Source organism: Pelodiscus sinensis, chromosome 2, assembly GCF_049634645.1.
Source record: "Pelodiscus sinensis isolate JC-2024 chromosome 2, ASM4963464v1, whole genome shotgun sequence".
NCBI lineage: Eukaryota > Metazoa > Chordata > Testudines > Trionychidae > Pelodiscus > Pelodiscus sinensis.
Window position 1 is genome coordinate 5,111,669 of NC_134712.1, and position 12,931 is coordinate 5,124,599.

Sequence of the window (12,931 nt, forward strand, 5' to 3'; positions counted from 1 at the left end):
TTCACAGCCCACGGGAGACAAGACACGGGGTGCGAATAAGAAGGACCATGATGCACCAGTGTGTGAGGCGTCTGCAATGGCAGGGATCTGATAAAGTGAGATACCACTTTAATAATCCTGGCATGTGATCCACACCCACCTGCTGCTGAGGAAGGTGAAATATTCCCAGTCTGACCCAGGGGGATATTTCTTTCCCTATCCCACTGATATGGATAACTCGGATCCTGAACATTTGCGCAAGACCAGCCAGTCAAGCCCCGAGACAGAGAGTGAGCAGTGTCCCCTCAGACTCATGGTCCAGCTTGTCCATCTGCATCCCTGATGCTTCAGCAAAAAACCACATTCACTGAGATGGATTGTAAGGGAGAGGGGGAGGAATCCCTTCCTGACCCTTGCAGGCTGACCGTCTGAATCCTTGAAGCATGAGCTTTTAGGAAGAGATGTCATAAACAGGAACTGATCCCCCAGGGCTGTGGGCTGCATTCATGAGCACTGTTGTCACACAGCGACACTCGCGAATTTGGGCAGCTCTTTCCGATGAAGTAGTTTGGATCCTCCTCTTGGCAGGCTGTTCCAGAACCTCACCCCTCTGCTGGCTAGAAACCTTCTTCTAATTTCCAGACTGAGTTTGTTCCGTTTATGCCCATTTGTGCTTGCGCCAGCATTGTCCTTCAATCTGTAAACCTCTTCACTCTCCTGGTGCTTGGTGCATTTATGGAGAGCAAACATATCCCCTCTCAGGCTAAACAAGCTGAACTTCTCCAGTCTCTTCTCATAAAATAGGCCCTCCATTCCCCTGATCTTCACGTCACTTGTTCCAGTTTGCGTTCGCCTTTCTGGGCCATTCACGTAGTGTTATTTCAATTAAAGCGCAGCCCGTAAGGGTGCGTCTACGCTGTACCCATAGCTACAAATAAGCTACACAATTTGTGCTGCACAAATTGCATAGCTTGTTGTGAGTCAATTTGGAAATAGCTTATTTCGACATTTGGCGCTGTCCACACAGCACTTATTTAAAAATAAATCGCTATTCCGGAACGTCCCTTACTCCTCGTGGAATGAGGTTTGCAGGGTCGTTGGAATAGCGAGCCTGTTATATTTTGAAATAACGGGCATGCTCAGAAGGTGCAGAATAGCTATATATCCAGTATCCCGAAATAGCGCTGCAGTGTAGTGTGCTTTAGATATCATACCTCGGTGGGGCGCCTTTCTGTATCGTGTAACTGTGCCCTTAAGAATTGCACAGTGGAGCTCTTAATTTGCACGGCTACTGATGTCGACAGTGGGCTTAATCTTATTCGCTCCAGCTACAATATTTAACTGCCACAGTGAGTTCCCCAGGTTGGTTTGTGGCCTGGCTGAAGAAATTTTTTTTGGATTCTATAGTTCTAGCTTTGTAGTGTCATTAGATGTCTGCATTACTGCAATATAATGGGATGTGGGCGGAATGCTGGGGGATTGATCAGTTTTCACTATGTCTTCATGTAACCCACACACCTTCTGGGTGTGGTTCACTGTCCCATGAAGGACCACTTCCTGTGTGTGAGAGTGAGTTTGCTCTATAGAATTAGCTGGGAGCCTGCTGGCTTTTACCTCCAAGGGGTAGAGGCTCATGCACTAACCTCCAGAGGTCCCAGACTTAGTTCCACCTGTTGGTGTTATGCTCACTCTTGCGGTGTGATCAAATGATTGTGTTGCATTTTATGATGTTTGCATTTGCATGGTAGCTCATTCTCCTGGGTTTAATTAATGTATCAGACATTGAACTGATGCATGCAGGATGAATAGCATGGGCGACCCATTAGCATACAGCATTCAGCTGGGGTCTTTTGCTTGTGATGTTTTGTAGCGGTGTTTGTGGGGACTGGAGGTAAAGCATTCCAGTTCTGCAGATATAGGAGTCTGTTCCGGTCTTGTAGGTGTGTTTACAATTGGGGAGATTGGAATGAAGTGCATAGGGAAGCTGGGCGTAATGTGCCCACTATGGCAAGCTTAACTTCTGGGGAGGCTGCATTTAATCTGTGCAGCATGCCATGACATTACAGCAGTGGGGACAGAGAGTGACTCAGTAAATAAATGCAGTCCCACCAATAACATTTAGCAAATATCAAGTATCAGAGGGGTAGCTGTGTTAGTCTGAATCTGCAAAAGCGGCGAGGAGTCCTGTGGCACCTTATAGACTAACAGATGTATTGGAGCATAAGCTTTCATGGGCAAAGACCCCCTTCGTCAGATGCATATAGTGGAAATTGCATGCAGTGGGCCTCATCCTCCCTGATTGGATCCACCTTGTCATCTCCAGCCTGATCCTGGCCTGCATATTTATACCTGCCTCTGGAAATTTCCACTACATGCATCTGACAAAGTGAGTCTTTGCCCACGAAAGCTTATGCTCCAACACTCTAGTTAGTCTATAAGGTGCCACAGGACTCTTCGCCACTTTTATTTAGCAAATGGCTGTACTTTTTTTTTATTATTAACCAAAGCTCAGAAATCATGTCCCTGTCGCTCGCTTCTTTCCTGAGGGGCTTTGGAAATAGGAACGGAAAAGAAGGCAAAGCATCCAGTTGTCAACCTGAATGTTTGAAATGGTCTCTAATGTACAGTGCGAGGCTGCGCTTTATAAAAGCCAACTCATAATACAACTGTCAGAACGCAAAGGGCAGCTAATCCTGCGACCTCATGCTGTAGCTTTCGGAAGGCGTTTGCTCTTGTGCTTGCCCTCCTCTGAGGCAGACCGTTATAGGACACGTTGCTCCTTGTGGGGGGCTGCGGGGGAAGGAGGAAGTAGCAGACGCCGGTTTGCTCAGATCCTACAGTGATGAGTGAGCCATGGGAAGCTGGAGGGAGCAGTGGGCAAGAGCATGGGTGTCTGTAGCATTACAGGTGGCAAGGTTGGCTTCTCTCCGCTCACAGTAAGGGGGAGATGATTCTTTGGTGTGTTCTCATGTTTGCAGAGTGGCATATCCTGGTGGATAGCCCATCTGGTGGTCCTAGAGCACAGTGGTGAGGCTGTGATGCGAGGAGAGATTCATACCTGTGATAGGCTTGGCAAAGAGAAGGAGCCATCCTATCCCAATGTAACCCACACACCTAGTCTATGTCTACCCTGCCGGCTTTTGCCAGCAGAGAGTATGCAAATGAAGCACTGTTTAGCATTTTGTTGCACTTCATTTGCATAATCTATTCAAACCATTTTTGCACAAGGGCTTTTTGCGCAAAAAGGAAATGTCCACACTGCTTGTTTTTGCACAAACACCCCTTGCGCAAAAACGGTGCGAATAGATTATGCAAGTGAAGCATGATAAAATGCTAATCAGTGTTTCATTTACATACTCTCTGCTGGCAAAAGCCAGCAGTGTGGCTCACTGTCCCATGCAGTGGCACTTAGACCACCTACAGCAGTGGTCCCCAACGCGGTGCCTGTGGGTGCCATGGCGGCCGCCGGGGCATTTGTGCATGCCCGCCGACAACCTGGGCCAGCCCCGCCCCCGGCGCACGGGAGGTGCCGGCCCCAGGCATTCAACACGCACCGGCGCCGGGTGCACGGCGCTTGGGCGGCCCCAGCCCCGGGGCACATGCGGGCGCTCGGGCGCGCGGCGCTGGAGCAGTGCCAGTCACAGGCACGCGGCTCTGGCGGCGGCGCCGGCCCCGGGCCCACGGCACAAGGCACTCGGATGGCCCCAGCCCTGGCCCTGGGGCACATGCCGGCGCCGGTGCCGGGTGCAAGGGCATCCCCGTCCCCTGGTGTGCCCCCGGATGCGTGGCCCCGCCCCCCGGGCGCCCGGGAGCCTCTAAAGGTTGGGGACCACTGACCTACAGCAACAGATAAGAACAAGAGACCTGCACAGTGGTGGTTACACCAAGCCCATCCTTGTTTGAGTGCATATGCCCTCTGTGTTTGATAACTTCACTGCCTTTGTTGCCATTGGAGGGCTGAAGTTTGCCATCTTAGCAGGAACCCAAACTCCCCTGGGTACGTGTTATACAGTGGGTGGAAATACTTGGATGTCCCAGGAAGGGGGCTCCTAGAGAGATGTAGCTAGATGCTTTTTGGAGTTTTAAAGTCTACGTATTGTATTCAAGGGATGAAATCAGTTTCAAAAGCCTACATTTTAAACCAGCGAATTGTCTTCCCTCTGTCACTAATGGAGGTATGTAGGTCATCAAAGCAGGAGTTTTACAAACCTTACTAGCAGATTTCCCCGGCTCGGGTGTGAGTGCAGGGAGTGTGTGTGGGGAAACCTCAGGCCCCAGGTGAAGCGTGGGGGAAGGAATCCCCGTTGTGTGGGTGAAGCTGTGGGGGGGGGAAATCCCTAGGCTCTGAGAGGAGCGGGGTAAGGAGGGCCTGTGAGGAGCCACGTTGAGAAGAGGAGGGTAGGTGGAGGGAATCCCCAGGCTCCTGGTGAAGCAGCACGGGGTGGGAGGGAGGGAATCCTCAGGCCTTGAGAGAGCCGGTGCAGAGGAGGGGAAGGAGGGGCACAGCCTGGCTCGGTGAGGAGCCGCGAGGGTGCTGGTGGTGGAGGGAATCCCAGGCCCCAGGTGAAGCGACATGGGGGGAAGGGAATCCTCAGACTCCATGAAGAGGTGCGGAGGGAGCAAAGTGAAGTGGTGGTAGGAGGGTGCCAGGGGATCTCACGAGCCCGTAGCAGAGTGAGGGGATAATGCCCAGGCCCTGTAGCTGCTTGGGGAGAGGAACCTTACTTGCGGTCAGGCTCATGCTGGTGTGGCTTTCCCCTGTGTTTAATCTGCAGTATCCTGGCCCCACTTGCTTCCCCCTATGCTGCGTGTGAGGATTGTGTCACCCCTTTCCATGTTGTGGAAAACAGCCCCATTCCCGCCATTTCCCATGTTCCTGGCACAAACAAACCCTGACCCTGCTTTAAGTTAGGGTAAGAGGAAACTGCCTGCCAAATGTGGTGGCGATAGCTCGGGATGTTAAAAATCGGTTAATTGAATAGTCAATTAACGTCATGAATTCTTATTAGTTACTCGACTATTCTACAGTCCCCGGGGGTGGGGCTGGTAGCCAGTGTGCTCTGGCCCCGCTCTCAAAGAGCCCCCTGCCACTCAGTGCTGCTGCTTCTGTATCAGAGGCAGCAGTGTGGGGTGCCAGGCAGGAGCTGGTCCACAAGGGGAGTCAGTTTAAAAACCAACTCCCCTCGTGGACTGGCTGCCTACCACTCTGCACTGGGGTTGCAGCAGCTCCTGTCCATGGGGGTGTTCTGAGCTCCTGGACACAGTGCAAGATGGAACTGAGCCGCACTGCTGGCCAGACTGCTAAAAAATTTACTGGCGGGGGGGAGGGATGCGTGTAGACTGTAGCATTAACCAATAAACTTTTGCTTATCAGTTCATCAGTTAATCGACTGCACTATTACATCTCTAGTTCTTGCTCTTACTGCTTTGGAGGAGTTGTTGCACCAACAGATGGACAGACAGACAGATATTCTATTTCTAAAATAGATAGAGAGATTTGCTTGTCACAGTTTGATCTGGCGGAGTTAGTGTGACACTCACCCCCGTGTACCCGGTCAGCATGATGGCTGTGCACCGTGGAACAGGCCCTGTGGTCGCACTTTGCAGAGGGGCAGCTCACGTCCCAGGAGAAATGCTTCCTTGTGTCCAGTCAGATGTTCCCCCTGGGAGGGAACTAACAGGCGGAAATGTTTCAGTGCCTTATGGCTTTTCTTTGGCGTTTTTACCTTTTTTGGAAACACAACTGTAAGTACTAAGCCAAATTCAAATGCTCAGTTTGAAGCAGTTGCTGCTGGGAGGATGAACTCTCTGGAAGCGAAGCAGGATGGGGTGTTCTAAGAAGCCAAAGGACACTGACAGTGGAATCCCTGAAAATAGGTTGGGTTCACATCGAGTCTTTGTAAGACGTTAGCCTTGACCCTGAGTCCTGCCTTCCTGCTGTCCTCATGTACAGATCAAGGAATCCTTGATCCATTGAAGTTAATGGGTAGTAGATTTAAAACTAATAAAAGAAAGTTCTTCTTCACACAGCATGTAGTCAACCTGTGGAACTCCTTGCCAGAGGAGGCTGTGGAACTCCTTGCCAGAGGAGGCTGTGGAACTCCTTGCCAGAGGAGGCTGTGAAGGCTAGGACTATAACATTGTTTAAAGAGAAGCTAAATAATTTCATGGAGGTTAGGTCCATAAAAGGCTATTAGCTAGGGGTTAGAAATGGTGTCCCTGGCCTCTGTTTGTCAGAGGCTGGAGAAGGATGGCAGGAGACAAATCGCTTGATCATTGTCTTCGGTCCATCCTCTCGGGGCACCTGGTGCTGGCCACTGTTGGCAGACAGGCTACTGGCTAGATGGACCTTTGGTTTAACCTATACGGCCATTCTTATGTTCTTATGTAAGCCTGCAGGTTTGATTTCAGGCAAGTGCAAGTGAATCTGGGAGTTGCTGAGTAGTGAGCGTACTTGGTTGGCATTCGAGACTCCAAGGATTTCCTGCCTGTCTCTCTAGCTCGTTGGTTCCTTCTTCTCTCCTTTCCCCTGGCGCTTGCTCTGTGCTATTAGGTGCTTTTTGCAGTTAAGGAATAGACGTGAGAAGAGCCTTGGTCTGGTTTGTCTAGAGTGCAAACCTCTGAGCCAAGAGTCCCGGGTTCTGTTGCTGCCTTTGTTTCCTTAGCTGTATAAAAGGGCGTCATCAGCCCGTCTGGCGAGGATGGTAACGTGGCTTAGCCAGGTCCCTTGGGCACTTTGCCCTCTTCCTGTACCTCCCGTGTGAGAATTCCAGATGATTGCTTTTTGTGCTACAGCAAGTGTTAATTAACAGTACATCTCTCTTTGCCTTTGGGCGTCCAAGGGGAGCGTGTGCTTGGGGGAGGGGAGGGCATAAAGGGGTGTATATAGAAGTTAATAAGATGGGATGGAGGGCCCTATTGCTTAAGGAAATCTGGATGCGGCCTGGCAGAAGCGCTAGGACATACACGACGGAGCAGTTCTGCACTAGCTGGGGAGTGGGTGGGTGGGACCAGAGAACCTTTTTGTCCTGTTTGCATTTCCTCTGTGTGATTCAGTGTCATTTCAGCCTCTGCGGTGTTCTTTGCCCTTTCATCCTGGCAGAGCGAGTGACACATGCAGGCTGCTTTTCATTGTAGGATTCCCAAATATTGCCATTAATTAAATGTCAAGGGAGGCTGATTTGGAAAGCTGGATTCTGCCGCCACCCTCCCCAGAGAGGGATTACTGAGTTAATGAGAAAACCTGCTCCATTGGAGAAACCTCACAGTGAGGTCAGAGTAAAGGGGCCCGGCCTTCTTTCTTCTCCTACATAGATCTGTTTGCAGAGTGAAGAGAATTCTTGACAGATGGGTGTGTGGGTTCTTGAAAACAATGCTCTTTGTATTTAACGAATCAGTACCAGCACCCCCTCAGTCAGTAATAACCCTACAATAACAAGCCATGGTGCGCAACCTAGTAATCACAGAATCATAGAACACTAGAACTGGAAGGGACCTCGAGAGATCATCAAGTCCAGTCCCCTGCCCTCACGGCAGGACCAAGCACTATCTAGATCAACCCTGAGAGATGTCTAAAGAGGTGCAAAACAAATCAGAGCCATCATTTATGAGCTCAACTACACAATTACAAGCACACTGATGTCCCCTTCCAATTGCCAACCAATATGCTTGGCATGGCAGTCAAATGCCAACAAGTTATTGTGTCCAGTCCAGAACTGTGGATGATGAAACCCTACAATAACAAAGAAATCTGCATGCCCCATGAAAGAGGAAGAGCATTTGGGAAGAAATGTTTGTCTTCGAAGAGTGGTTTTTGTGTTTTGGGTTTTTTGGGGGGGCGGGTGGGTTGGAGATCCATGAAAGGGGTAACCAAAACAAAAAGGATAAACATTAAAACAAACACACACACACACACACAAAGGCTACGTCTACACTGGCCCCTTTTCCGAAAGGGGCATGCTAATTTCACAGGTCGTAATAGGGAAATCCGCGGGGGATTTAAATATCCCCCGCGGCATTTAAATAAAAATGTCCGCCGCTTTTTTCCGGCTTTTAGAAAAGCCGGAAAAGAGCGTCTACAGTGGCCCCGATCCTCCGGAAAAAAGGCCTTTTCCGGAGGATCTCTTATTCTTGCTTCAAAGTAAGAATAAGAGATCCTCCGGAAAAGGGCTTTTAGAAAAGCCGGAAAAGAGCGCCTACACTGGCCCCGATCCTCCGGAAAAAAGCCCTTTTCCGGAGGATCTCTTATTCTTACTTCAAAGCCCCTTTCGGAAAAGGGGCCAGTGTAGACGAGCCCAAAGTGTTGAAGATACTTTGAAAATGTCCCTTGCTCTCTCTCGCTCTCTCACACACACACACAAAGTGTTGAAGATACTTTGAAAATGTCCCTTGCTCTCTCTCGCTCTCTCACACACACACACAAAGTGTTGAAGATACTTTGAAGATACTTTGAAAATGTTCCTCTCTCTCTCTCTCTCTCTCTCTCTTTCACACACACACACACACACACACACACACACGTGTTGAAGATACTTTGAAAATGTTCCTTGCTTAGTTGTAATTTCCGCTGCATCTTGGCTCTTTTTCCTCTGTGCTAGAGTCTCGTGTGCTCCCTTATCAAGGGAAAGTAAATGATTTGGAAGTGAGCGGATGTGATGCATGATGAAATTATAACTATTAAAATGTTGCTGCCCATAGAAGAAATCTGATAACAGGGTCTTTTCTGCACAGCTTTGCCCTTTTTAGCCAATCTAATTAGAAAGATTTATGGATTCCTTTTTCTAATAATTTTGGAATGGATCCTGGACCCAAATGTATGGAGGTTTGGAAAACCTAAATAAAAATATTCAGATTATTCAGAACATTTTTCATTTATGACATATAGCACCTTTTATCTGGAAGAATCCCAGCATGCTTTGCAAAGTACACACACACACACACACACACACACACACACACACACACACACTCACTCACTCACTCACTCTCTCTCTCTCTCTCTCTCTCTCTCTCTCTCTCTTTCTCTCTCTCATTGAAATGCACCCATTTCTGGGGTGGAGGATGGCAAAAACACCTGAGGCAGAGCATGCTGAACAATAGCAGGATATATTTGACTGTTACACTGGGGCGTATTGGTAATCTCTCATAAACAGCCAGGTCTGCCAACGGGGATGGGAGAGGGGGCAATTACCTCAGGGCCTGGTGAGTCAAAGAGAACCAGGGCTCCTGGCCGCTTCCATTGCTACTGTAGCAGCAGCGGAATCTGGAACCCTGGGCCCTTTAAATTGCCAGTGGAGATACGCACGGTGTGCTGAAGAGCCCCAAGCGCCATGCTCCGGATGGTGCTGGGTGGTGGGGAGAAGAGGAGCAGTCTGTGTTGTGCTGAGAGGAAGTCCTTCCCCTTCCTGGTGTGGGGAGCCATCCCCCCTACTCCTTGCCCACTTGCTCTGGTGCCTGTTGAGTCTATGAGCTCGCCTGTAAACAGCCATCTGGTGTCCACACCGAAGAGACAGGGTCCTTGTTTCCAAGGTCTCATCCCAAGGACTCAGAACTGCATTTCCAAAAGGGCACTTTTGTGTACGTCCAACTTGCAAAAAAGCAAAACAAATTAAAAAAAACCCCAACAACAAAAACCAAAACCAACCAACCTTGCAAGTCAGGAAGAAACACTTGGAAGCTTCTTCCTAAGCAGCAATCCCAAGATCCTTAATCCTCCCTGACGCGAGAGCTTGGAAACAAACTAATTTCTTAATAGCGGACCTTCAGTCTCATGCATGTGCACACACAACCTCCTGCTTTTTCTTAGGACACAGGAATTAGATCATAGTCTTAAAAAAGGTAATTTAATTAACAAAACATAGCATACTTGGTTGCTAGGTGTTACAGAGCAACAACAAAGAAAAAAAAAGATTAAAGCAGAGAGAATTGCTTCCCTGGGATTCAGTTTCAGTTACAGTGTACTGGGGGCTTAGCACAGAGACGTTTAACCAACCTAAAAACAAAGAAAATAATCTGATCGCATCTAACTATAAACATTCCCTGTTCTACTCACAAATCCGTTGTGCCAAAGGTTAGGTTTGTTTTCTTAGACATAGATATCTCTGGGAAATCCTTGTCTTATGACTGGTTAGGATTAGGATGAAAGACTGAAATGATTTTGGTAGGACAGGAATTTTTTCAAACGGGAGGTGTTTCATCTGCCTGCAGTGCAGTTAGAGGAAATGAAATACAGTTATAATGAGATTGAAATAAAGCTCTGATTTGTCAAAAAATGCAGGTTACCGCCTTATAGCTGTGAATCTGTTTTTCCAGAGGTGCTGTTCTATGGGGGAAAGCTCCACAGTGTATACAAAACTATAGAGGTAAAAAAAAAACCTGCCAAAAAAACCTGGTCATTTTTAAAGGTGCTTCTCTCATCTTCACTTCTTTTATTGTGCTGTGGTAATAGTACAGTGGATCAGGATGAGCAAGGGGGATTTTATATTGCAAATGGGGTGCAATAGGTGCATTGGGGGGCACAAGATGCTTTTAGATTAGTGGTTAATTTGGAGGAGTTGAACACTGTGCCACAAAGCAGATAGATTACAGCCTCCCACCTGTATAGTTCTCAAGCAGCCATGCCGGGAGTGTTAGGTTTGCTTCAGAGTTATTTCAGAGTTCAGAGAAAAGGACTTTAGTGAGATGGAGAAGTGGTTTATTTTTCCTTTCAGGTGCGTGTAGTGTAAAAATCTTAAGGACACCACAGGTGTTACCCATTTACTATTATATATTATTGTCCATGTGCCCATGAGTTTTGGTCATGGACCAGCATTCCATTGGCCTTGGTGCTGGACAGACACGGAACAAGGAGAGGTCCCTGCCCCAAAGCATTTACAAGCTAAGTATAAGACGACACAAGGTGCATATCGATGGAAAAGGGAGTGCAAGGGAACAATGGGGCGACATTCATCAGCTAGCTAGGCAGTGGTCCCAGCAAACCAGAGACCTAATTGTGGTCAAGTTTTTTTGTAGGTGTCATGACAGGGAAGAGTTTAAGGCCGATTTTGAAGGAGGAAAATGAATTAGTTTTGTAGGCATTTACCAGGAGCTCCTCTTGAGCAAGTTAAAACGTACAACTGAAATGGAAGATGAACCCTTCTAACTCAGACTCTTTACTACCGAGTAACATGTGTATTGCTGCTCTGTGTACATTGGGTGCCTTCCATAGTTCCAACCTTTTGGAGAGCTCTGAGGCGCGGGAATAATTCACTGTCACCTGGGGAAGCAGGTAGCATCTTTCAAATTAATAGAGCTGCCGGTGGCGGTGCACGGTGCCCCACACATCTGGGAGGACAGCTGTGCAAGCCTTTTATAAGTGTTTGCTGTCAGCGCTCCAACCAGATTTGCCCATGCCTGCAGAATTTGGGTGCCCACCTGTTTTGGGAGATACACTGTTGGAATTTCAGTCCCTATGATGCTAATGTGTTTTTTATTTTTTAAGTGTTTTGTATTTTAATGACAATTTGGTTGTAATTTAGGAAGGAAAAAGATATCAAATCATTCAGACTGTAGAGAAGTAGTTGATTCAAAGAGAGCCCTGAGGTGCTGGACCCCGTGTTCTGTTCCACACATTGCTACACACTACTGGGAAGAACGTTGGCTGGTTATATAATTTCCTCTGTCGAATGTGAATAATACGTACTAGACATTGTGAAGCACTATGGGAGCGTTGGATAGATGTTCCTGTGCAAACCTGGTAAGACTGGTGCTCATGAAACAGCAGATTTAATGAGCCAGAGAAAAGGAAAGTGTGACAGAAATAGCATGGACTTTACAAAGCAAACATTAACAATTTTGATGAAGTCCCCTAGGAAGAAAATCAAAGGGGTAAAGAGGTTCAGGAGAGCTGGCAGCTTCTCAAGGAGATAATATTAAAATACAACCGTAAGCTATTCTGATGCAAAGGAAACATAGGAATATTAGTGAGAGGCCAATAAGACTGCAAATGGAACTCTTCTATTACCTACAAATCAGAAAGAAACCCTACAAAAAGTGATGACATGGACCATTTGCTCATGAGGGGCACAAAAGAATTGCGCAGGCTTCTGGGTACAAAATGGGAAAGGCGACGATACAAATGAATTACACTTAGCAAGGCACATAAAAAGGAATAAGAACAGTTTCTTCAAATACTTTTGGAGCGAGATGAAGGAAAATGTAGACTTTCTACTTCACAGGAAAAGATAACTCATGACCTTTAGAAAGCTGAGGGGAAAGCCAAAATGGGGAAAGACCACATTAAAGAATAGCTAGATAAGTTGAATGTGTTCAGTTCGGCAAGGCCTGATCAAATTTATCCGTGGTGATTAAGGAACTGGCTGAAGGAATCTTGGAACGGTTAGCAATTATGTTTGAGAACTCGTAGAGGACAGGCAAGCTGCCATATAACCAGGGAAGGGCAAACATAATACCTATTCTTAAAAAAAGAGGAATGAAGGAGACATTATAGATCAGTCAGGCTAACTTTGATACTGGAAAAAATACAAAACAAATTATTAAACAGTTATTAAGCACCTAGACGATAATAGGTAATAAGTAATAGCCAGCATGGATTTGCCAAGCACAAACCATGCCAATCCAGCCTAATTTCCTCCTTTGACAGGTTTACCGACCTAGTGGATAGGGAGGCAGCAGTAGTCATGATGTATCTTAATTTTTAAAATGGGTTTTGATCCATTCCCACATGACATTCTCATAAGCAATCAAAGGAAATGTTGTCTAGATGAAATTACCATAAGGTAGTTGAAAAAATCTATATTCAAAGAGCGAATCAGCAATCAGTAATTTCAAACTGGGATATCTAGTGGGTCCAACCACGGATAAGTCCCGGGTCTGGTGTTATTCAGTATTTTCATCAATGACTTGAATAATGGAGTGGAGAGTGGTTACAAAATTTGTTGACCTCACCAAGCTG

General features: G+C 47.3%; 1 protein-coding gene across 12 annotated transcripts in view; it reads left to right on the forward strand.

Moving 5' to 3' along the window:
* Positions 1-12,931, forward strand: part of TSNARE1 (t-SNARE domain containing 1) — a 731,183-nt gene that overhangs the window by 232,236 nt on the left and 486,016 nt on the right. The gene's annotated exons all lie outside the window — the stretch shown is intronic.